This window comes from Pleurodeles waltl, chromosome 3_1, assembly GCF_031143425.1.
Source record: "Pleurodeles waltl isolate 20211129_DDA chromosome 3_1, aPleWal1.hap1.20221129, whole genome shotgun sequence".
Classification (NCBI taxonomy): Eukaryota; Metazoa; Chordata; class Amphibia; order Caudata; family Salamandridae; genus Pleurodeles; species Pleurodeles waltl.
Window position 1 is genome coordinate 1,800,022,659 of NC_090440.1, and position 26,263 is coordinate 1,800,048,921.

The following is a 26,263-nucleotide window of genomic DNA, read 5'->3' on the forward strand; positions in this document are numbered from 1 at the left end:
ATCACACCTGATCTGGCGAAAAGGTACGAATATAAGGCTGAAACTCCCCTGTACTCAGCTTCACACATCCTGTGCCACCATGGAGCCGATCATACACATACGTTGCTGCTTGTACTGCTTGATGATGCTCAAAACTGACAAATTTGTGGACGCAACCGATGGTAACCTAAACACTTACCCCGTTTCCATCAACTCCACAGCAAACAGATGCCCCGCCATGGAACTGGGAAGAGGTAGCTGGTCCCTGGGCCAAACGTATGTTTTGGGCATCTGTTCAGAGTTAGTCTCAAGGTATGACCTAGTCAGAGCTCCATGACGCCCTCTTTGGCCAGGTCATTGACAATTGCACAGCCACACTCTGCAAAAGCTGATATGTGTGCACATCCCCACAGTCTGGCAATACTTGCTATTTTATTCTGTGTATGGTTTTACTTACTCACATTTATTTTAGTCTGTTTTAGGTTACCAGTAGTCAGAAAATACAGAGAAGTTGGCACTGCACGCAGGGGCATGAAGGGGTTGCCAGACCCCAGTTAGCCATTTGTTTGTCCAAACTTTTGAATCTTTAGCACTCTAGGGCATCTTAGCTACTCAGCAGCACCCTCTGCCATGCCCCCCCAAACATGGCTCACTTGGGGTTCTGCAAAGCGCGTCTGCGCAGTGGGTGTGCCAAAAGTGGACCTCAGTCAAGCCTATCTTTGCATGTCCATGGCCTGGCAGCACCAAGCGGCAGAACCATTAGATCCCATGCCATCCATAAATACTCAAGCCTCGAACTCCTCACCATTGGTAGTGAAGGTAAGTCTGTGGAATGCACTCTCTATAATACCAGTGCTCACCCTTACAGTTTTGCTTCTCAGTGTGTGGCTTTCACTCCAGCCAACCTCCCAGTTTCCTTTCCGTCCTAGTGATGAGCAATGAGCTCAGACACAAACAAAAATTCAACTGGGTAATCTGGAGCAGGGGATAAAATGTCTTCTTCTTAGTACACATTCTTATATAAAGCACAAACAAGAATTTGCTGATCTCATCAAAGTTGAAAGATCAGACATTTCTTTTCTGACTGAAACCTGGGCAGATGTAGCATTAGACCAGGATTTCAAAGCTGGCATTCCTCAAGGTTGCAATGTAGTTAGGGTAGACAGGCAGCCCAAGAGAGGAGCCTGCATTTACTGCAGACATATGAAGGTTACTTATGAGTCCATACACAGTCTCAACTGAGAAGCTTTGTTGTTTCGTTTAAAAATCTAAAACACCTATGCTTTTAAATGCCTACTAATCTACCGCCCACAGGCCCCAGAGAGAGTTTCACTCAATCTCTCTTAAGTTCTCTGGAATCATGTATTGATTAGCCCAGTTTTACAATTCTGGGGGATTTTAATTTCCATCTTAAAAATCTAGAGGATAATGATACAGAACACTTAACAGACAACTTTCAATTTTTTTGCTTATTCAGCAAATTAAAATCCCAAACCATGATGCTGGTCATACACTTTTGTTGGCATTTTGACTAGCAATTTTGATTTAAGAATCTAAAAAATCCTGCCTCTAACATGGACCAACAATTAGGCGGTATTTTTCAAGATGATCAGCTGTATCTTAACACCGACCAATATGAAATGCCCAGGTATCTCAAAATAACGTCCATGGAAAAATATAGATGCCTTACATTTTCAAAAACTCTTGCAAACCACCATTCCTCCAATGGCTGAAGAACCCATGCAAACAGCTGAAGTAGTTGAGCAAGAAGCTGAAAATTGTGAATGGATCAAGCTGTTGTAAAACTCTTAACCTGACTAGATTGATGGTCCCTGCTTGGATGGAGTGCAAACTGATGGCCAAACAGAGACCCCATAAAAAGAGTCTTAATCCATAGAAATCAATGGATGTGCAGTTTTTATCCAAAATACCTGGTTTGTGTCAAAAATAAAGTTACACGGGCGAGCATGCATCAGAAAAGTCAGCGATGCGTCGATTCTTTACTAGCAAGTGAGACCCAGCATTGTTTCTTCTCCAGTCGGGTAGGCAATGTGTTGTTTTCCTCTCCCGTAGAAGAGCGATGCGTTGATTTCTGGACGAGCAGCCTCGGGTCCGTGCAGGTTCATGGTGGTTTTGACACCCAGAGATGATGCATGTGAAATCCTTTTTGTGGGTGATGCGTTGATTTTGGCAGCTGCAAGTAGATGCCGTGTGTATTTTCTAGCCGCGATACGGCTGGTGCATCCATTTTTCAGCTGCGAACCAGGTGCTGGTTCAATTTTTCTCTTTGATTCAGCCTTGTTTCCACTAGCTTCTCCTATCAAGGGCCCAGGGACTGGATAGGGCACCACTTGGCAGGGTAGGCGTCTCAGCAAGAGTGTCCAGGTACTGGCAGAGGATGTCTTTGATGGCCCTGAAATTTCAGAAAGGGGGCAAGTTCAGTCCAAGCACTTGGAGACACATCAGAAGCAGGAAAACACCACAAAGTCCAGTTTCTGTCCTCTCTAAGGTAGAAGCAGCAACTGCAGGCCAACCCAGCAAAGCACACTCACATGCAAAGGGGCAGTACTCCTCCTCCAGCTCTTCAGCTCTTCTCCTTGGTGGAGTTTCCTCTTGATCCAGACTTTAAAATCTGGGGTTTTGGATCCACTACTTATACTCCTTTCTGCCTTTCAAGCAGGCAAACTTCAAAGGAAAGTCTCTGTTGCTCACAACATTCTGCCTTTCCCAGGCCTGGCCATAGACACACACCAGGGGGTTGGAGAGAAGATTGTATGAGGACTGGCACATCCCTTTCAGGTGTAACTGTCAGCTCCTCCCTCCCCACTCTAGCGCAGGAGACTCTTCAGGATATGCAGGCTGCATTCCAGCTCAATTTGTGCCACTGTCTAGAGGGAATTCACAAACAGCCCAATTGTCAGTCTCACCAAGACTGGATTCCACAAGCAGACAGAAACACAGAATGATTAAGCAAGAAAATGCCCACTTTCTAAAAGTGGAATTTTCAAACTGAGAATCTGAAAATCAACTTTACCAAAAGGTGTATTTTTAAATTGTTAGTTCAGAGACCACAAACTCCACATCTCGATCTGCGCCCAATGGGAAACAGCACTTAAAATATATTTAAAGACATTCCCCATGTTAACCTATGAGGGAGATAGGCCTTGCAATACTGAAAATCGAAAGTGACAGTATTTCACTCTTAGGGCATGTAAAACATATCAGTACATGTCCCACCTTTAGCATACACTGCACCCTGCACAAGGGCCTACCTAGGGCCTACCTTAGGGATGCCTTGCATGTACAGAAAGATAAGGTTTGGGCCTGGCAAATGGGTACACTTGACAGGTTGAATTGCCAGTTTAAAACTGCATACACAGACACTGCAGTAGCAGATCTGAGCCATATTTATAGGGCTACTCATGTGAATGGCACAATCAGTGCTGCTGGCCCATTAGTAGCATTTGATTTAAAGGCCCTGGGCACCTGTACTGAACTTTACTAGGGACTTACTAGTGAATCAAATATGCCAATCATGGAAAAGCCAATTACACATACAGTTTACCCAGACAGCACTTGCACTTTAGCACTGGTTAGCAGTGGTAAAGAGCCCAGAGTACCAAAAAACTGCAAAAACAAAGTCCAGCACACAGTCAAAACATAGGAAGCAGAGGCAAAAGAACAGGGGAGACTACGCCAAGGATGGCATGCCTAACAGGCTGCTAAACAATTTATTACAGGAATGAACAACATAGCAAAGTGGATGCATAGGAATTACCTGAAATTAAACTCTGACAAAACAGAAGTGCTTCTACTTGGGAGGGACATTTCCTTCTGGAACACTTCATGGTGGCCGTTGGATAGTGGGTCTCTGACTGCAACAGTTCAGAAAGCTAGGAATCTAGGGATCATGTTTGACTCTAAACATACCTTCAGAGAGCAAACAAACAATGTAACATCTTCCTGCTTCTTGACTCTAAGAATATAAAAGAAAACTTTCCCATTCATTCCACTTGATTTAAGGAAAAGTGTCATCAGTACATTAGTCATATCAAAACTGGATATTAGACACCATATACATTGGCACCCAAATTTGCATCCTAAATAAATTTTACACCCTTCACAATGCAGCAGCCAAGGTCCTGCTGAAACTTCCAAAACACTGCTCAGGATTTCAAGCCATTAGAGATCTGCAGTGGCTACCCATCAGAGCCCGAATCAAAATCAAGGCCCTTTGCTGGGCCCCCAGAGCCCTTCTTTCATAACATCTTTAAATGCAATACAGGTAGTCGTCCACAGAGTGAACAAAACGAAGTCATGAGGACGGAGTTTCTACCATGCGATCCCAAAAAATTGGAATACTCTACCTGATCACCTTAGAGCTCAACCCAACCTACTCATGCTTAGGAAACAACTAAAAACCTTGCTCTTTTTGATAATGGTGTGAGTTTCATCCTGCTTTCCTGCATGATCACCATCAATGTAGCACTTGTCCATATCACTGTGTCATTTTTTGACACCAGCGCAAGACACCTTTCGCCATTTGCTTGCTTAATAAACCTATTAATATTAACATTAACATCCCATTATCAGAGATAGTGATGTGTGTATTCAATTGTATCACAACTCGGCATCAATATCACAACTATCAATCTAAGTGACACTCTCACATTGCTCACGTGCCATGGCCTGTTGTGATATAAATGATACATCACACATCACATCACACATGTGCCATTGAATTGAAACACACCTTTTCTCCTAAACCTCTAGAATAGATTTCCACATATCACCCGCATTTCAAGGTAATGTAAGGTACATTCAAAGGTCACAAAGTAAAGAATCACTACAGAATAGGTATGCCTCTACCAAAGGGGCCCCTGGAAGGCTGGTGCCCAAGGCCTAATTCCACTTTGCACATGCCTCAAAACCACTATTTGCAGAGGACTTATGGCTTGAAGTGCATCAGGGAAAACCAATAGTATAACCGAGTGCCATGCATATGTTAGAAACGTGTAAGTACAAAGCATGAAAGAAAATACAGCAGTAACAGCATGGGTCACACATTTAGATAAATTAGGTATAAGGTACGCACATGAAAATGGACACATGCCCATTAAAAGGTATAAAAAGATATGACAATTAAGCACCCTCCATGTGTGGAGAAACAAATCTCTAGCTTGCACACATTAAACAAATGTCCAACTCATATTATAAGGACAAGTGTAACCCCACAGATGTTGACATTGGTCAAACCAAGATGAAATACTTACCATATGAAATACAAAACAATGTAATGCCTGTCCCAATTGGATTACACCCCACATATCCATCCATTGAACATTTCCCCTTATCCTGAGTGACTCCAGCACTGGTTTGAAGGTCAGATCATACCAGCCATTTCATATGGTTTGTCAATCAGGGTAAAACAAACACAGCTGTTGTCATACATCCCAAAATATCCTTGAACATCAAAATGGTAGAAAAGTAATTGCAGGACTAATGTACACAAAAACTAGCAACTTCCCTCTAATTGAAAACAATAAACACATGTATTAAAGGCCCATTGCCAGTCCAATAGTCCAATAGGTGAGCCAGCACACTGCTGTGCCACTAAACATGCCTCTCAGAACACTGCCATGAGAACCTCTCCAGGAAGAGGCATCTAGTAGGCAGTCCAGGCACCTCAGTGATGTCATTTTGGAGGGGTAGAGTCGGTCTAGGGATGGGTGAGCTTGGTTTTTGGACAGATGGGCCTGAATTTCGGAGGGGGGTCTTTGTTTTTTAGTTTCCTTGGGTTATAGCTGGCCTTAGTCAGGAGATCAGGTTTCACAGGGGAGGACTTGGATGTAGAAGGGATGGGTTGATGTGTGGATGAGGTCCTGTGGCCTTGGGAGGAGGATGGTTTTGACAGGGGTAAGGGCAAAGGCAACAGTAAACCCTCCTTCTAAAAATGGGTTGAGTGTCCAGAAGGGATTAGGGGTTGGGAGGTTGAGGGAGTGGAAGTGTCAGGTGTGAGTGTGTGTTTTGGGGCTGCTGTCTGTGTCTCTGAAGTATGATGTTTGTGTTTTGTAGGTGCCTGTTGGGTGGGTGAGTGTGGGTGTTTCCATTTTTTTGTTGTTTGTGATGTGGATGTGGTGGTTATGCTGGAGTAGTAGATTGATATGTTGGTATAGGGGGATGGTGGGGATGGTGGAGTATAAAGGGGCATGTTGGGAGTAGTGGATGTGTCTGTGAGTGGGTTATCTGGGGAATGGAGGAGGTAATGGATGGGTCTGTGGGCATGCGTATGGTATCTGGGGGTATGGTGGGGTGGAAGATGGGTCTGTGGGTGTGGTGTCTGGGAGTTATGGTAGTGTGATAGATGGGTCCGTGGGTATGGGTGTGGTCTCTGGGAGTATGTTGGGGTGGTGGTTATGAGTGTCTGGTGAGTGGTTGCGCTCTTGTATATTTTGTGATGTTTCTGTTTTTGTGTGCTGCTTGGGCTTGTGAAGGTGTGTGCATGCTTATGTGTGAGTTTCTTTGGAACAAGTATGGGAATAGGGAAATTGAAGAGGCAGGAGGTGGGGTGGAAGTTTGGGATTGGTAGAAGGCTGCCATATCGGAGGAGGCCAGAGCCTGATAAGATCTCTGTAGGGCAGACATAAAACTGTGCATGCCTTCCAGGTATGCCACCATCTGTTGCAGATGGCTGCCCTGCACCTGGATGGCATTCATAGTGCTGCCTGACCCACAGAGATGTTTCTCAAGAGATCAATAACCTACTCACTAAGGGCAGGGGTGAGGTGCCTGGAGCAAGGGAGATTGGTCCCTTCTTGGGTGAGCTCGCCCGGCTAACTGGTTAGGGAGGGTGGAGATGGTAGTGTGGGTGGCAGACAAGGATGGTGTTGAAACCAGTCATGTATGTCCTGCCACCACTAAAGAGTGTCCACTGGACCTTTACTCAGATGATGAAGTTGTTGAGTCTGTGTCCTCTGTGGCACTCCCCTCAACATCTGGGCCACTGGGTTCCTCTGTGTCTGTAGTGTCATGACTGGAGATACCATGGGCAGCTGCTTCTCCACAGATCTGTCTCTTTCACTTGCCTGGGATGATGCAGAAATGACAAATATAAATAGGTTCATTGCATGTGCCAGAACAGACTTGACCAGCATCTTTGATCACAGCACATTACTGTAATGTACAGTAGGCCCCAACTTCAAGGTCCACTAAAGTGGCTCCAACATTAGCAAGGCCACATGCATGCATGCTACATGACCTATAAACAGTTGTCCACATTAAGGTCAGATTCACAGACAGCTCCAATTGCATGAGGGAAGTTGTTGAGTCACAATACCCATGTATCAAGTAGGAGACCTTGTCACTTTGAATGGTTTGGATTTGTACCATACCTCAGTAACCTGATGTCATCAAATAGTATGGCAATGCCAGGTTAATTTACACAGATTCCGCACAAGGCCCTGCAATCAGCAAATGTTCATATACTTACTACCACAACAAGATGAAATGATGGTCAACTAATATTGCTATGTTGCTGAAAGAAGTACAGTTGCAAGAATAAGGTGACATGGAAAAACTCATGTCACACTGTTGAAAGTTTGTAATGGTAGCTTGCTAATATGTCCATTGTCAGAATAGTCTCATGAAAGTTGCACTAGTGTAGCTTTGCTAAGTGACACATATAACACCGAAAAGTAGACTGGAGACAATCTGGGAAAAATGTCTGGGAGATTTGTCCACAATATCCGCAGCATAATGAATAAGTCCGGGTCTAGAGAAATCACCAGTCTTGATTGGTACTGATGAGAACACCATTCTAACATTGCATAGTTAAAAGCCAAAAGTCCACTGAATTTTGTTGAGGTTCAGGGATCTCCATTAACTAAAGAGGTAGTTAAATCTTTTTCTCAATGGAAAGGCACATCACTGAATCTTTTTTCATGCAAACACACATTCCATTGTATTTCTGAGTGTGCACACACCCATGTTTCCCACATTTCTGCCTGTCACTCCCTGATGCATGTCAACAGTTAGTCCATGCACCTTCACCAAAAAACATGTGCAAATCACTTAGCTGAATAATTCCACATCATGTAACTTCACATTGTGAGAAAGTATTATAGGTCTACCTGTCATGTCCTTCATTGCGTCAGCAATTTGATATGACTAATGACATTAAGTGATGGCTTGGGGTATGTGTAACCCACCAACCAATGTTTGCACACTCATGTCTGTGGTAACACATGAACTGTATATCCATCACATATAAATATTTTCCAATAAAGTCTGGCATACACACATACGTGATGGAATCAGACATCATCCTATGACAACACGTTGACCATGCGTGAAACAGTGATGTAAATTATGCTATAAAAGTGAAAGGTACACATGCCAATTTGTAGGCACAAACACAGATGGCAACAGTGATGTTTGCTAGCTCATGTAACTGTACATTCCCTACTTACCAAGGGAATGTATTGCTCAGTGACTGCACCCAAAGTGTACTGTATGCTATGACACATGTAAGAGGGTCACCATTACAGACAGTAGTGAGGTAACGTCACTCTTGACACACTGAAGACAAGTGGCCAGTTGGGTGCAAATGTTGCCAATGTGACATGTATGATTCTGCCCAGGAATCAACCCCTAGTAGCTGCTGTGATTCCTTCAACTACCCATCAAGCTCCGGTTAGGCCAACTCAGTATGTGGGCCATTTGGTGGGTCAGGGTCCACTGCACGCTGTGTCCATGTGGGGAGAACCACTGGCTGGATCTCCGTGAACTTCCAGGCTCAGCATCTCAGGTCCTCCCACCTTTTCTGCAAATGGATGCTGCACCAGCTATAGACCTATAGGTTCCACACCTTCCGGGCGATGGCTCTCCAAATGGCTTGCTTCTGGTGGGCATTGACCTATATGGATGAAATAGATGAATAAAGAAATCAGAATTGCATATTTTAGGATATCTGTTTGCTTAACACACTTTTTGTATACACCTAGCACAAGCATTTTTAAATCATTAACAGGCCACATATGCATATCTCACATGCTGATAAGTACAGGGACATAAATGCACTGTTTTGCAGTCATCTGCTGAATATCCACAAACCTGGTCATGGCCTACACTGACTAAGCAGCCCCCTAACATCATGTAGCCCAAGGCCAACCAACATGTACTGTGTTGTGAGTCACTATGAAACACAACACACCATTATGACCTTCTGAAGGGTAAACTACTTGTGCATGACTCTACAGCCAACTTTACACTCAGGCACAACGACCTGTTGCATTCGGTCCATAAAGGCTACTAACATAGTATAGACTACACCCTAAGACTTAGGTGACAATGAAAGGTCTGGCATGGGTGTGACTGAGGGCTTCCTCTATGTGGATGTGTAGACATGTGAACTACCTAATGAAATCTTATGCTACGTCTGATTGAGTTTGTGTGGAATGAACTGGCATCACAGGACACACCTCTTACCATTTGTGGCATTCTTACATTCAAGATACCAAGGTATGTTTGGTTTGATTTGATGAATATAACAAAGCTAGTGATTCACATCTAATGATCTCTCCACAATTAACTCATTGTATGTTTGTCACTTGTGCAATAGGCTTGTACAGTGCAAACATAACTTATGGAAAAGTGACAACAGTATGGGAATAAGGGGTCTGTCAGTTGTAAATGTCACACATTGACAATGTAGGCCATTTGAAAACTGTACCAGGTCAGGGGGGTTATCTCAGTCACCATTACAAATGAAGTCCATGTAAAAGCGTTCAGGGTTACTATTGGTTCAGAAGTCTCACTTTAAGAACATCCGAGGATCTGCAGGTCTACAGGGAGATTAGCCCATACATCAGTTGTATTGTCACAATTAATCTGCCCCAGCCTCCAGTATGGCCCATAATGGGCAAAACACATTGCCAGACCTTGCTCTCTGCAGGCTGAGCATAATGAACCCACATGAACATCACATTTCCATCACTTCAATACATAACCGTATATCTTGTGGCCATCTTATATGTGAGCTCGAGGTTGTGTTGCACTCTCAAGGGGTCAGTGAGGTGAAGCTAGCTCTCAGAAAACAGTTTGCCAAGGTGTGATCTAGCTTGATTGATAGCAAGAAGACTAGCTGCACTGCCCTGAGCCAAAACGTAAATGAGGCATGGTGTAGATGCAACATATTCATGCTTATACAAGTAGCTTGCTTTGTCATTGTATAGTTCACATGGTATTACATATCTACATTACAAAATGTGGAATTTGCTTTAGCAGACAATGAGTTTCTGATTTGTGAATTTATTAAAGTGGCAAAGATGGAGACATACTTTGTGAAAAAAGAAACATAAAAGATGAGTGAACTTGTCCATTATGGTGAATGAAACCTTAGATGTAAATGCCAAATTATCTGAAAACCAAAGCCCAGATCACTCCTCCCATCAGAAATGGAATAGCGTCCAGAGTTAGTCCACAGAGGGAATGTGGGACACACAACAGAGGAAATTATGGTTGATTTGTCTTGCTGGCAGTGGTGGGTGTCTTGCCATCTGCATCTCCTGGATATTTACATGGACGTCCAAGCTTGCGAGGGTGGCGGGGGGTTAAGCTGCTGCAGGAGCAAGGGCGTTTCTTCTTCTGGCAGGGAATCTCTTCCTTGTGCTGCCACATATGTAGATGGACTTGATGAAGCTGTATTACAGGAAGGCATAGATGGTGGTGGAAAAGCCCTGCTCAAGGTTTTATGGATGTCTATCAGCACCCCTTTTAGGGAATCCATGTTGGAGTTATGGGTTTCCATCTGTTGGTACATTTCCCTCTGCAGCTGCTTAATTTCCCAGAGTTTGGTAACTACCTGACCCAATACATCTTGGGACTCCTGATAGACCCTCCCCAAAGTCTTGGCTGATGGTGTCCAGGTCGTGAGTGGTCCATGAGGCCTCACTCTGCTGTTCCACAGCATCCATCCCATGCTCCATACCCCCACAAGCCTATGCCCTTGGCCCATAATGCCCTCTCCAAAAAGATCCTTCTGTGTCAGGGCTGGTGACTTTGTGTCTTCAGGATCCAGGACTGGGGGCACAAGATTGTACTAACACAGGTTGAGGGGTGGGCTCAGGGCTTCATCTGGGTAGTTTGGGAGTCTGTTTATTGGAAATCTCTACCCAGGTGCTATACCAGATCAACTAGTTGTGTAAAAGAGTATGTTGTTATTTGTGGAAGTGTGGAATCTACATCCAAATGCTTTGTGTCACAATAAGTAGAGACCTAAGAAAATGTTAATAGGTAGGGTCCCCTTTTGTGATATATCTTCATGGTATTGGACTTGTTGACAAGACATTTGTGGAGGTTGCAAAAACTGTATTAGATTTGAGCAGCTCATTAGAAGTGCTCATAAGTTGAATTTTAGATGATGGAATGAACACAACATGTAACAAACAGTTATCCTAACGCAATGGAGAAGTAACATGTATTTGAACATTCCAAGGCCTAGTTGTGCACGATACAGGTGAAACACGCAACTTGGTTGTATATGTAGCGGTGGTCACCATGTGAGCAGTGCAGAGTAGAGACCTAGGAAAATGTGAATAGGTAGGTTTTCCTATTGTGATATATTTCCATGGTATTGGACTTGTTGACAAGACATTCATAGGGGTTGCAAAAACTTTATTAGAATTGACCAGCTCATTAGAAGTTCTCATAAGTTGAATTTTAGACGAAGGAATGAACATAATGTGAGCAGTGTAGAGACAATGGATTACCTTCCACTTCCAATCGACTGAAGCAGCTTAATCCCTTACAATTAATTGATGTACTCACTTGATAAGGTGTCATTCATGCCATCATTAGTTTCATTCTTGGATACCAGGGCAACATCAAGCTATGTAGGCAGACATGTCTATGAGTTAAGCATGATATGTAGATTGCTCAGTCCAAGATGAGTGAACATCAGTTGTCACATGGCAATCAAGTGAATATGGGGAGGAGTACAATGGCCTCTTGTTTCAAGTTACAAAAACAGGGCCTCATGATAGTTGTAGTCATGTCACTTTCTGACTCCCAACACTAGACAAATGGTAAACTCCATGATGAGTGAACATCACTTGTGCCATTGCAAACAAGTCAATATGGGCAAGTGATGTTATGTACCCATTTACAATCTAATGTCGCTGATACTTTGAATATTGCATGTTAGAAAAGTATATGGAAAACACAATGGCAAATGCTGAGACGTGAGTATACAGGACATTGAAGTTTTGTGGTAGTTATTGTGGTGTAAATGACCAGACTCCACTCCCACAGCATTCCTGTCAAGCCTTCAGGGTGCAGGATGGCCAAGACCTTCTCCTTCCAGGGAAATAGTTGCAATGGGGCGTTGGGAGGACCACCACCAGTCTTCTGGGCCTCCATGTGTTGCTAGGAGGCCAGAGAACATACCTTCCCCCTCAGGTTGTTCCAGCTCTTCCTCCTTTGTGCGCAAGGTGGTGCTTATAGCATTTACTCTATCGACTATTGTAGGAAAGTACCATCTTCCTTGGCCTGTTACCCCCATTTTTACCTGTATGTCAGTATGTATTTGCCTGTCTCACTGGGATCCTGCTGGTCAGGACCCCAGTGCTCATAGTTTATGGCCTAATGTGTGTGTCTGTGTAGTGCTTAACTGTGTCACAGATGCTCTGCTAATCAGAACCTCAGTGCTTATGCTCTCTTTGCTTTTAAATTTGTCACTGTTGGCTAGTGACTACATCTACCAATTTCAATTGGCACACTGGACCCCCCTTATAAGTCCCTCGTATATGGTACCTAGGTACCCAGGGCATTGGGGTTCTGGGAGATCCATATGGGCTGCAGCATTTTATTTGCCACACAAAGGGAGTTCAGACAAATCCTTGCACAGACCTGCCATTGCAGCCTGCGTGAAATAATGCACACATTATTTCACAGCCATTTCACTGCACTTAAGTAACTTATAAGTCACCTATATGTCTAGCCTTCACTTGCTGAAGGTTAGGTGCAAAGTTACTAAGTGTGAGGGCACCCTTGCACTAGTAAAGGTGCCCCCACATAGTTCAGGGCCATTTCCCCTGATTTTATGAGTGCGGGGACACCATTACATTCGTGCACTACACATAGGTCAATACCTATATGTAGCTTCACAATGGTAACTCCGAACATGGCCATGTAACATGTCTAAGATCATGGAATTGTCCCCCCATTCCAAATATGGTGTTGGGGAGCCTATTCCATGCAGCTCAGTGGTGGCAGCAGCAGTTTTATAAATACAAATGTTAGGGATCCTTCATTTGACTCTAGAAATCTGCACAAAGTTGTCCCTCCTTACAAGGATGGATTTGACATCTATAAGTGGTTTGCTGCACTGGAGAGGGCCTGTAAAGTTCAGAGGGTCCCTCATGTACAGTGGGCTACTATCCTTTGGTTAGGAGAGAGACAGACTTCTTATTGTCAGAGAGGATGATGCAGATAATTACCAAATTCTTAAAGGTGCACTCTTAGGTAGTCTGGGCTTAACCACTGAACAGTACAGTCTTACGTTCAGAGAGACCAGAAAGGAGTCATCACAGGACTGGACAGACTTTGTAGACTGTTCTGTGAAGGCCCTAGAAGATTGGTTAAATGGAAGTAAGGTGACTGATTATGAAAGCCTGTATAACTTAATTCTGAGGGAGCATATCTTGAATAATTGTGTGTCTGACTTGTTGCATCAATATCTTGTGGGCTCAGATCTGACCTCTCCCCAAGAATTGGGAAAGAAGGCAGACAAATGGGTCAGAACAAGGGTGAGCAGAAACGCTCATACAGGGGGTGACAAGGATGGCAAGAAGAAGGATGGTAAGTCACATGACAAGGGTGGGGACAAAGATAAAAATTCATCAGAGTCTTCATCAGGCCCACAAAAATCCTCTGGGGGTGGTGGGTCCAAATCCTCTTCTCACGAAGATAGGAAACCTTGGTGTTATATGTGTAAAGACAAAGGCCATTAGGTAACTGACAGTCATTGTTGTAAGAAAAACACCAAACCTCCCACCACCACAACCCCAACTGCAACCACTAGTGCCCATAGTAATAGCAGTTGTGGGGGAAGAACACTACTAATAGCCAGTCAAAGAGTGTAGCTGGGCTCACCATTGGTAATGTAGTTGGGATTGGTCTTGTTAGGGAGATCACTGAGGCTGTTTTAGTCTCGGATGGTGGCATTGACCTAGTCACTTTAGTTGCTTGTCCCCTTAATATGGATAAGTACAAACAGCTACCCCTGTTTAATGGTGTTCAGGTTGAGGCCTACAGGGACACAGGTGTCAGGTTCACAATGGTGATGGACAAACTGGTTGCCCCTGAGCAGCACCTACTTAGTCACCAGTACCAAGTGACAGACGCCCAGAGCAACACCGTAAGCTACCCCATGGCTGTTGTGAATCTCAACTGGGGGGGGTTACTGGTACAAAGAAAGTTGTGGTAGCCACCGATTTACCTGTAGAATGTCTGCTAGGCAATGATTTGGAGACTTCATCTTCGGCTGAAGTGGAGTTGGATGCCCATGCAGCAATGCTGGGCATTCCAGGGCACATCTTTGCTCTTACCAGGGCTCAGGCCAAGAAACAAAGAGTACAGGGAAACTTTGATCCAGGAACAATGGACTAAGGGGGTCATTCTGACCTTGGCGGTCCATGACCGCCATGGCGGAGTGCGGCGGAAGCACCGCCAACAGGCTGGCGGTGCTTCCTGGGCGATTCTGACCACGGCGGTCGGAAAAGGGGAGCCGGCGGTTTCCCGCTGGCCCAGGGAACCCGCCATGGCGGCGCTGCTTGCAGCACCGCCATGGGGATTCCGACCCCCTTACCGCCAGCCTGTTTCTGGCGGTGTCCACCGCCGGAACCAGGATGGCGGGAACGGGTGCCGTGGGGCCCCTGGGGGCCCCTGCACTGCCCATGCCATTGGCATGGGCAGTGCAGGGGCCCCCTAACAGGGCCCCACAAAGATTTTCAGTGTCTGCTTAGCTAACACTAGGGGAGGTACCCACAACAAACCAGGCCAGCCTCCTACAACTATCCTTTGCAACATTTCCATTTCCCTACTGAGAGGGGTATGTTGGACTTGGGCTCCTAACAATTGTGGCTCTGCTCTTATGATTTCTTACACCATGACTCTCAACTCATCCTGAATAAAACATGTTTTTTAGACTGTGACATGACTGTAAATTAAAGTGGGTAACAAGGACTAAAAACAAGTAATATTGGCAAAAATAATAGAAGAAGTGTGTGGAAAGTATTAAATAGAATGGGAAAAAAGGGCTGCCTTTTTTTACAAAAATGAAAAGGATCATGGTCTCAGATGGGGTGTGTTTTATAGTGTGATTTGCAGGTGTGTCCACTTTGCCAACGAATGTCACCTGTTTTGTTTTGTAATCCATCCAGTGGCCACTGATCGGGTGCTATGCTGAGAGTGTACCCCAGTGGCCTACCATCATCAGCTAACAGCCGCAAGGGGACCACTGTGTTTTTGCAATCAGCTCAGTGGTTAACCGCGGCCTTAATGGTGGCAGAGTATGTTCTCCCAACATTGTACCACACTGCTGTTGGTGTCACTCCATCAATGAGGTCGGCAGTTCAGCCTGCATACATCATAATACTGCAGGGGTAGACCACAGGTGCAGCGATTTTCTTGGGACCACCGCTGCAGCGGACTGGTGGTGCGACTGACAACTCTTAATTGGGCCCTTAATCAACAAGCGATCCTATGTTCAGAAACAATTTGTAAGATAAAGCCCATTTCCCAGGGTTATATTTCTTCCTAGCTGTCATTATGATACCAAGAGTATCTATGAACAAAATGCATCCCTGTGTATGATCTGTCAAATGAGCAAGCACACACTGGTCTTTGTGGGTAATGCTTGACCACTAGTATGTGGTAGACTACATGGGCCTAACTGAACAAGGAGAATAATGTGAACCACAGCTTGCACATATTTTAAGGCCTATGCAGACTGGTCCATGAGACCAGATTTTTAGCTTGGTGCGTAACCTTATACATTTCACTGCTGTGCTCAATGCAAGAGCCCCTCCAGGTGTCATAGTAATGGCTGTCTTCAAAAATAGTTTCAGAGTGAGGAATTAATGCATCCGACTGTGACTGTCCCAATGATAAAGACCAAAAAGAAATGTCTTTATATGGCAGCTAGGATGTAGCTGATTTTATGTGGCTGTTGATACAAAAGGCAGACCAAAACAACCATTGTATACGGAGCCATAGGTCTCGCTAAAAAACAAGAATATGGTAAATTAACTTCAACTACAATACTCAAAGACATCAGTCTTGTCATTACAGCCTAACTTTCTTTTCACAGGACAATTATAGATTTTCATGGAAAAGGTCAAATGGGCCTGGAATTTAAGACTATAGGAATTGTAAGAGTTCAATTAAAAATAAAAAGGGTGAGAAGAGTTGCAGTAGTCCTTCTTTTATATCTACTGCTAGCCAGTAGAAAAACACTTGAGGAATGAAGACGAGTCACAGAAGAATTGAAACATGAGTGTGAATAAAGTCTGGAAAGCCCCAGGAAGGTATTACGGGAGGGAGTGAAGCAGAAGAAGCTCCAGAAAGGGAGCGCTGCCCTGTGCGCCCTTAACAGTACCTTGGTAGCACTGTACTTACAAAGCAGCGTACCATGGTGCCCATTAGCACAACTACAGCACAATTTTTGGTGTAGTTGTGGTGCTTTGCTGGACTAGCACCAAAAATGTTGGTGTTAGTCCAGCAAGGCTCAGGGAGGCCCATAGGATATAGCACTATCATCAGTTGGACACTTGCCCTGGACAGGCATTTTAAAATTACACTAGAATGGCACAGTGAAATCTTGTAGATTTCACAGTGCCATTTTTTGGGCCTCCATGCGGGTAAAAGACCTCCCGTGAATGCATTATTCCTGGTGCAGGTATAATGTGGCAGAATGGTTTACAAAGTGGCGCAATGGTACCATTGCGCCACTTTGTAAACACGGCGCAGGGTTAGGGCCTGTTTAGCACAGTTGCGGGATCAATAGAAATTGTGCTACAGTGGCGCTAAGGCGTGCAAAGGGCTTAAAAATATGCCTCGGAATTAGTTGGAAGGCAGAGCGGAATGTGATGGGAAAAGCTTTGGGGGCTTTGGGGGAACCCTCATCACAGAAAAAAATGCGGAGGAAGTAAAGAAGCAACTAAAATGTTATGGGTATAGCTCAAAACGTGTGGTACTACAAGAAGGAGAAGTGAGCATGCTCTGCTTCTATTAAATAGGATAGTTGGCAAGAAGACTGTAGCCTGCCAGCACGACAAATGGGGCATCATCAGCTTCATTAATACAACTTGTACTGGACAAATGGAATAAAGCATCTACCAATTGCTGCAGTGCATTCTAAGCCCTAACAATGTGGTTTAAAATTGTTCCGACAAATGTCATCAAGTGGGTATTCTTAGATGAGAGGAAGCTCGGATTTATCATAATGTAGTGACTGAATTTCACATTTAATTAACCCTAAAGATCATTGTTGTTCAAATAAATGATAAGCAGCATAATGGATGCTTGTGTATAAATTTAATATATTATCCAGGAACCATAAGTGCCCCTTTGTAGGTAATCTACTCTGCAAATACATTGAATGTTGCGCTCCTGAATGTTTAAGCAAAAGAATCAGTCTCTGATTCAGGCATGTCATGGCTACACCTGAAGCAAAGCAGCTCTCAAGAAGCTGACCCAAGAGGGATTCTAACTCGCTTTCTCATTCACATTAAGGACTTTATTTGTGAAGGGAGGGTTACACACCATTTGTGTTTTGTGCCGTCTAACGGGTTTGAGGCTCTACCTTCATTTTGTGATGGTGGGAGCTGCAAAATCTCCTGTCTTGTTAATATTTATCAAGTAGAAGGCTGCTATACCATACTCTTTACTTGCAATGTCTGCAAAGTTTAGTAAGGGTAAACTTTGAAATTAAATGCCCGAAAAATGTAACTAATAACAATGAGTAGGATGTTATTTAAATGTCTGTTGGGATACACCATTTTTATCAGGCTAATTAAGTGGTTCATAAATAACAATAACTGACCTGCCCATACAGTAGTGCATGGCTTGTATTTACAATGGGGCAGTGGTAGGGGAGGTACAATAATAATAAAAAAAACAGCACTTCTTTAGGACGTCCTCCTCCACTCTAGTCATTTCTCCTTCTCTCCTGAATCAAAACATGTGACAGGACCCAGAAAACTGCACCAGCCAATCCTGGTGCTGCTTTCATGTTGGTAACCAGCATAAAAGAAGCATCAGGATTGGTGGGAGGGCTCCCTCTCAGCGCTCACAAGAGTGTTGGAGGCCTGTGCTTTCTCTGACACAGCTGGGTAACAAAAGTTTAGAGTGCGTATGTCAGGCTGGCCGTCACAACGGCCGGCCAAAGGGACATGCACACTTTAAACAAGTGCACAGCTCCCTGTTGCCACTCGCCAGCAATTGCCCCACCTCATCCTGACACTCGGTTTAGGACAGGGTTCTGAAAAATAAAATGGTAATACTAATAAAGTAAGTTTATGACCATTTCTTTTTTCAGTTCTGGAGCATTTATTTAGCAGAGTGACAATCGTCCACTCTTGTGGCAGGACCACCCCAGTAGTCATAGGTCATGGAGTTTCATGTTTCTACCACACCACCTTGCTAGTGTTTCATGCCAGCTGGCACTGGTTCTTCTCAAGTACTAGATATTACTGTAAACAGAAGTGCTGTTTTTAAGTCTTAGAATAACTTTATAGAAGTTCAAGCTTTGAGCATGGCAAGCTTAGAAAATGTTAGGAGCTATTGTACCAATCATAGTATTCTTTAGAAGTATAGAAGGTCATTTTGTTGTATTTGATTGGTGTTCCGTCTGTTCTTCCTGTTGTAGTTGCTGTTTTATCATTGGCATTGTTTTTGTTGACAGGCATTAAACAAATGTGCCGGTGTAGCAACAAATTGTGAAATCTTTATTCAGTTTTTACATAAATTACTATCCTCTCTGAGTAGTGTGAAAAAGGAGTAAATTTATAAAACGTTTAGTTTCTTTTGGTTGTTTTATGTATTTTGCTTCTTATTGTTAGTGTAGCAACTCAGAACTAAAGTTTGAAATGAATATCACAAACCCGAAAACATTCACAGAATGAAAAAACTAATAAATGTAATGTATGCCAGAGGCACTGGGTAGTTAAATGGCTAAACTATAATGTTCATCCATGCAAGAATGTCAAATCTCCGTTGCAGTTAAAGGCTGTGTAAGTAATACGACTTTAAAACAGATATATTCTTCTAGCACATCATATTCAATATAGAGACGTTATAAATCTATGCTTAACAATATTGAAGGGCCATTAACATTGGCAATAGACCATTCATCTAAACTATGTGCATTTTTGGCAGTTCAGTTTAACAAAACAGATTAAAACGTTTTTTGCACACTTCTACATTTAATATAATCGGGCATCTCGTCCTTCCGTGGATTTTTAACATCATTCATTTTTCTACAACATCTCTAAATGCGTAAAGCACATTAAAACCAGGTTTTCAAAATAGTTTTCTCAACAAAACGCTACATTTCTGAAATGTTTCCACATCTAATCAAAGTAGTCACCGTAATTTTGTGATCAGCCTTGTCATCAATTAAACGATATAGGTTGAAATAAGGGGCATATTTATACTCTGTCTGCGCCAAATGTGTGTCAAACATTTTGACGCACATTCGGCAGAAACCTTGCATCATATTTATACAATGACGCCCGAGCCCACGAACGCCAAAAGTCCGCTGTGTGTGTAATTTTCTTGATGCTGGAAACCGCCTTGCATTAATGACATGCAAGGTAGGCGTTTCCGTTCCAAAAATGACTTAAACACCCATGCACAATATTTATGCTACCGTGCAAAAATCCCGCACGGCTGGGAGGCAGAGTCAGAAAATGGCGCACAGCCTAATTTGCGGAAAAAAATAACGCCTGGGTCAGGGCAGGCGTTAAAATGGGGCAAACACACCACTACTGAAGGAAAACACACAGAAGCAACAGCAGAGCTCTAAAAGGAAGACATGGAGGTGCTTTTCATCCAGCATGCATGCCGACGCAGAGCACAGGACCAACAACAGCAGCTTCTACAACACCATCAGGGCCCCCAAAGGCAACGCAGAAGGCAGGAGAGGGTATTCCGCACCAGGACAACACTTCTGGGACTCCGGCAACAAGACATCATCCAGAGGTACAGACTCAACTGGCAAGCCATTCAGCAGCTGCTGCGCAACATTGAGCGTCATTTGGCACCCAGCTTGCAGACACCCCACACCATTCCACCAGAAACCAAGCTGCTAGCTGTACTCCACATGTTGGCAAGTGGCTCCTTTCAAACCACTTGTGCCCTGGTTGCTGGGATCTCACAGCCCTCATTCTCTGCCTTCCTACTAAAGGTATTGGATGCCATCATCTCCCTCACACCCCACCACATCAGCTTCCCCAACACACAGCAGAAACAGCAGGAGACCTAACAGGGCATCTACCAAATCAATGGCTTCCCACACGTTCTTGGTGCCATTGACTGCACACATGTTCGCAGTGTGCCACCTGCTGCAACTGAACATCTATACCGTAACAGGAAGCACACACACTCCATCAATGTGCAGGCCATTGTCGATCACCGGGGATTGTTCACCAACATCATGGCAAAGTATCCTGGGAGTGTACATGATTTATTCATCTTCCGTCACTGCACCATCAATCAACACTTCCAGGATGGACGATGTGGAAATGGCCTACTTTTTTATAAGTACAGAAACCCAGTTAGATACACACTGCACAGCAACCCTCTAGGACAAATAACACATACACAACTACATTGACACGTAGCCAGGAAGACACTGAGGTTGTGACACCACTAGGCATGTTTGATATCCTCACCCAATGGGATACACACCTAGGGACATTTGACAGATGCAAATAACAACAGATACCAGTCCACAGACACAAGGGAACAATTTAAAAACAACACAATGACAATGACATGGCCTTAACTGATAACTTTCAATATCACATCAATAACACTCAATCAAACACCCTGCCAACCAATAAGTACTGTGTAAGGTGTGTGCAATGTGTTTTGCTGCAGGTCAAACACCATGAGACACATAGCATGATGATGATAACTACAATGAAGGTGACATGGAATCAATGAGGCTGTAACAATATCTCACATCACTCCTGCTCTGACATTGCCCACTACCAATAAGCAAGTGGACTGTGCGAAGAGCACATATTGATGTGACAATATTGAATGTGCGCATTCCTACACATATGGTTTGAGACAATCACACATATACACAACATATGTACAGGCATATGGACCTTCTGACACTGTGAACGACAACCTCACAACCAAGTAAGCCAGCCGAACTGGAACAGGTTCAGTAGTATAGGTACACGTTTGAACCTGAGTCGACTCAGCAAGGGCAGAGAAATAGGTCTGCAGAGAACTTGTCACACATGGGATATTTGTGCATAGTCAATTGTCAACACGTCAGTACTGACAACTTATGGAGATGTGTTGTACATTGTCACGTTGCCAAATCTAGGGGCCTCACTGATGTTTAACTAATTCTATTGCATATGTTAAATTGGATGGGATGTCCGTGCCATATAGATGCAACCGTGTTACCACCACTGTGGAATTGATTCTGTGTATGGAAGTATCATGTCACCCCCAGTTAAGACACAGGGACACCTCTTTCACATGACATATTGCAAGGGAGTACACAATGTATTGCAACTCTCCAAAAATACCGCTGACATCCGATAAATCCGCCAAACACCAGTTCAGATAATGAAATAACCCAATGCTCATGGTCCATCCTAGAAGCCTAGGATTCCACACAATAACACAAACACAGATGAGTCACGGACAACACAAGAGAACAACTGCCATGCAAAGTGATAATCATGGTGCAAGCAACATCAACATTTTCTCACTCATTTTATCTTTCAGCTGATCAGGGGTATGGGATCCAGCCATGGATCATGACCCCATTTGCAAACCCAAGCACAGCATCAGAGCGTGCCTATAATGAGGCATATTGGAGGACACACACCATAGTCGAGAGCACCTTTGGCATCCTGAAGTCAAGATTCAGTTGCTCAACATCACCGGAGGCAGCCTCCTATACTCACCAGAAATGGCCTGCAAGATCATTTTGACCAGTGCCATCCTGCTCAACATTTTTGTAAGGAGGAACATTCCCCTATATGAACCCGACCCACAAATGCCTGAAGAGGAGGAAGAGGAGGACGTTGTCCATCAACATGAGAGGGACCATCCAAACACAGCTGCAGGATTGCGTCGGAGACAACACATTGTCCAAAATTTCTTTTAACTCTACTCACCATCACCACTGTCTTACCATATGTCAATAAACACCTATCCTAATCACTATATCATGGTCTAGGTAATCATTTTTGCATAACATTATCCCTAAGAATCATAATCAGAGTGTAGCCTCATGGAGCATTCCAGAAATACATATTAGGATACTGAAAAACCCACATCACAGTTGATGGGTATGAATGTACACCCAACCTCACACACACTGTAAATGACACATATCCTGTCCAACTCACATTTGAATGGCAAACAGAGGACCACAGCTATTTCACACATAAATGTTGGCAACGTGGTTCATTGCAGCATATGGCACACAACTAAGACACCATCATTCACTAAGGAAAAAAATGTCTCATGCATGAGGCAGTGGATGTGCTATAGCATTGGTAACAAGAAGGTATGACCAGACCCTTGACAGCAGTAAGTGTGACATCAGCTATCTTTGCAAGGAGTATGTGTGACTAGAAATCCATGTAAGCAGCAAATGGATAGCACAAGTGCCCCAGGTATGACTAGCATTGCTCACAAGACATCCCCTGCACATGCCATCCCAGGCCATAAGACCTGTCACTGCCATGTTCTCAGTCTCACCCCACCCTTCTTCAGGGGGCCCTAGAAATTGAATATTTGTACCCAGATAATCCCTCATCTACACACACCCAGACTCACATTCTGACTCCAGTGTGCTTCCCTCTTTATTATGTTATGCCATAGACATTGTTCTTCTGTCTGCGTGGAATTCTGGTTGAATAATGCACTGCCTTGTAGTCTGTAGGACCTGTAATCACCTGTCCATTGCTTCCCATGTGAAAGGTACTGTTGGCCCTTTGAACTTGATTCTTACCTACAGGACTTGTGAGAGACTGAAGCTGCACACACCTGTGTGCACCTCCATGCAGACCAGCCATTTGAACATGCACTGCCCTTGCAGCTGCCTGGAACGGCATAGAAACTGCCATTATATGTATATCACAGTATAAATCACTTGGGTAACACAGGCCTTGGGTTATTGTGTTATGTTGCAACACACAGGACAAATACAGTTTTCATTTTCCACAGTGTTGTTCCAGCTTTGACCAGTCTCAGTCTGCTCACTGTGTATTTGCTTTGTTCATGTTTGTTCCTGAATGACCCTGCATCCTGTTAGCCTGACTGGTTCCTGTCTTTGCTTCACCATAAAGGTTCCCAATGGCTACATTTGTCTCGTAGTTGCTTACCATGCCCTCACTCTCCTCCTGGGGTATTGTGTCATGTAGGTCTACAATGAATACTCAAATACATTGAAGAGTGTAATCAGTTTACTTATTGTATCATGGGGTGGAGCTTGTCTTCAAATAGCCTATTCATGTCCCATCCCTTGTCTGGGTTTCATGTATGCATGAGTGAAAAATAGTGACATTGGGTATGGTGCCTCCAGCACAACAAACAACTTTAGATAATGTGCCTGAAATGTCAACACATGTTTGTACCCTGACAGTCCACACACTGATTCACATTGCCCCCGTCACATTGATGGGGCTTGCGTGGTGAATAGCTGTGAGATTAATTAGCACAGAGGCACTAATGTTTCGGTCTGCAGTGGGAATTTTAGAGGCCACCCTGTGTACAAATGTTGTGATGAAACCTGCCGGTATAAAATTCCTGATACATTAAGTTTGTGAGCAAACCAAGGTTTCCCTGTTGTCAGTATCATAAAACATCTGCAGTGCCATAGCTGGACTATCCCCATGTGTGTTCTCAATTCCTCTTTGGCTTTGGTTCAATTCAGCTGTGAAGGATACTTTGTTAATGCAGGAAATGACTCCACAGACTCATGAGTAGACCTGCACGTAACTGTGACAACATAGACCCCAATAATGACACAGGCTACACATGGCCCCACACACTTGAACTGGACACCTTTGTGCAATTAACCACTGGAAATAAGTTCACACGTGCTGCTTGGTCTGCTTGTCCTCCACTGCCACAGGAGAAACATAGGTCATTTATATAACTCAAACTGTGGGGTGACATTACATTTGTGGATTGGTTTTGGGTCTCAGTGTCACAAACAACGTACCCACATAGCATTTTCCAATGCCTGGCTCATGGGTAGTATACAACAAGTGCCCAGGAAGTGGCATCCAACCTTCCAGGACATGTGATGGTCTAGTCTTGGAACTTTGCCATGATCAACCGTCTTCTATCTGTCCTGTGCATGGTTTGTCATTGGAGATGCCTATGTCCCAAAAAATCTGGGAAGTTCACACAGCATTTGTTGCTACGTTTATGACAAACACATTTCCTTTCTCATTTCCACATTGAATAGCATCGGATGGTTGGCCACACTGAGAACACATGCATACAAGCACATTTAAGAAAACACACCTTGTGATGTTCACACAGTGGGACAACTACATTAGTAAGAGCCAATTCACACACATTGACACACAGGCAATGAGTTACTGTATTGAGTTGTGTAGCCTTGCTATCCTCAATTGACGCACAACGTGCCCAAACTGGGTAATACCAATTTGTAGTCCACACGTTTGGCCATCTATTGCGTCAGTGAAGAGTGCAAATCCGGTACAACTAGAGGATCATGGTCCACAGTAGTATGATCTGTCACATGTGCCCATACACCGGAATGCACAATGTAGGTGCAAACAGCGTATCTCTGTACAGTATAGTCACACCTGTCATGTACTATTAAAATTGAGAAATGACCCAAACCCAGTAAAAGACGGAAATTTTGACACATATGCGTCAAAAAAGATGCACATGCATCAAAAAATGCTGCATATACTTGAGAAAAATGATGCTCATTGCCATGATACATCCATTGGCCATGAGCGGTAATTCCCACACTGTACCCCATGAAATTGGTTAAGTATGAAAAATAATTGAAAATATGGATGCAGGGTCATTTCTAAGCATGTGCGTAAAAACAATGACGCACAGACAGTAAGCTTTATAATATTATGATGCATACGAATACAAACGCACCACATTTGAGGCAGGAAGTGATGTAATAGGATATCCTGTTTACAGAATTGGTACAGTGGGTATACTTTCACTTTCACTTTGCAGTCTGTGATTTTTCTTGACTGTGTGGCTGTGTTTGGACTTGTCTCTCTGTGCATATTGTGAATTTGTATCCTGTGTGCTCTTTATATTGTCTTTTGGTGTTTCCTAAGTGTCTGTGTTATCCTGTGTAAGTGTATTTTTGTCATTTCTGGTGTCTAATTTTGTCTTTGTACCATTGGGAGTCTGTTGTGGGTAGTGGTAGTTTGTTTTACTGTTACTTAGTTTTCATTTCCCTCTCCTCCTTTCCCTTCATTATTCCCTGTACCCCTTAATTACTTCTTTTTTTCAAGCATGTTGGGTAGGCCACGTCTTGGTAGGATGGGAGAGGAGGAGCTGGGGGGATTTATTTGGCTGGTGTGCCACTTCCTCCCATTAATAATTGAAGCAGGTGGCCGTGTGATACAAGTATAAATAGAATATACAACACACTGCACAACGACCACCAGCTAAAACACAGTTGGGCTGAACTGGTTGCCAGGGAGCAAGACCTGCTGGACCACCTGGGGATTGTGATTGGTGGCCCTGTTGGTGAGTAAAGTTCAGAGTAATTTGCACATTTAAATGCTCTGCAGTGACAGTAGCAGATTTGTTCATATGCTGCAGGCAATGTTTTTGGGCATGTGGAATGCAAGTTAAACATACAGTTGCCATGAGTTATACAATAATTCCTACACATTACCATCATTTGTTGATGCAACAGCTGCACTAACGTACAAAACACAACTGGAGCCTGTAAATTAGTGCTTCCTTATGTTTTTAACCCAGATATTTTCAAGAAATAATATGTCCC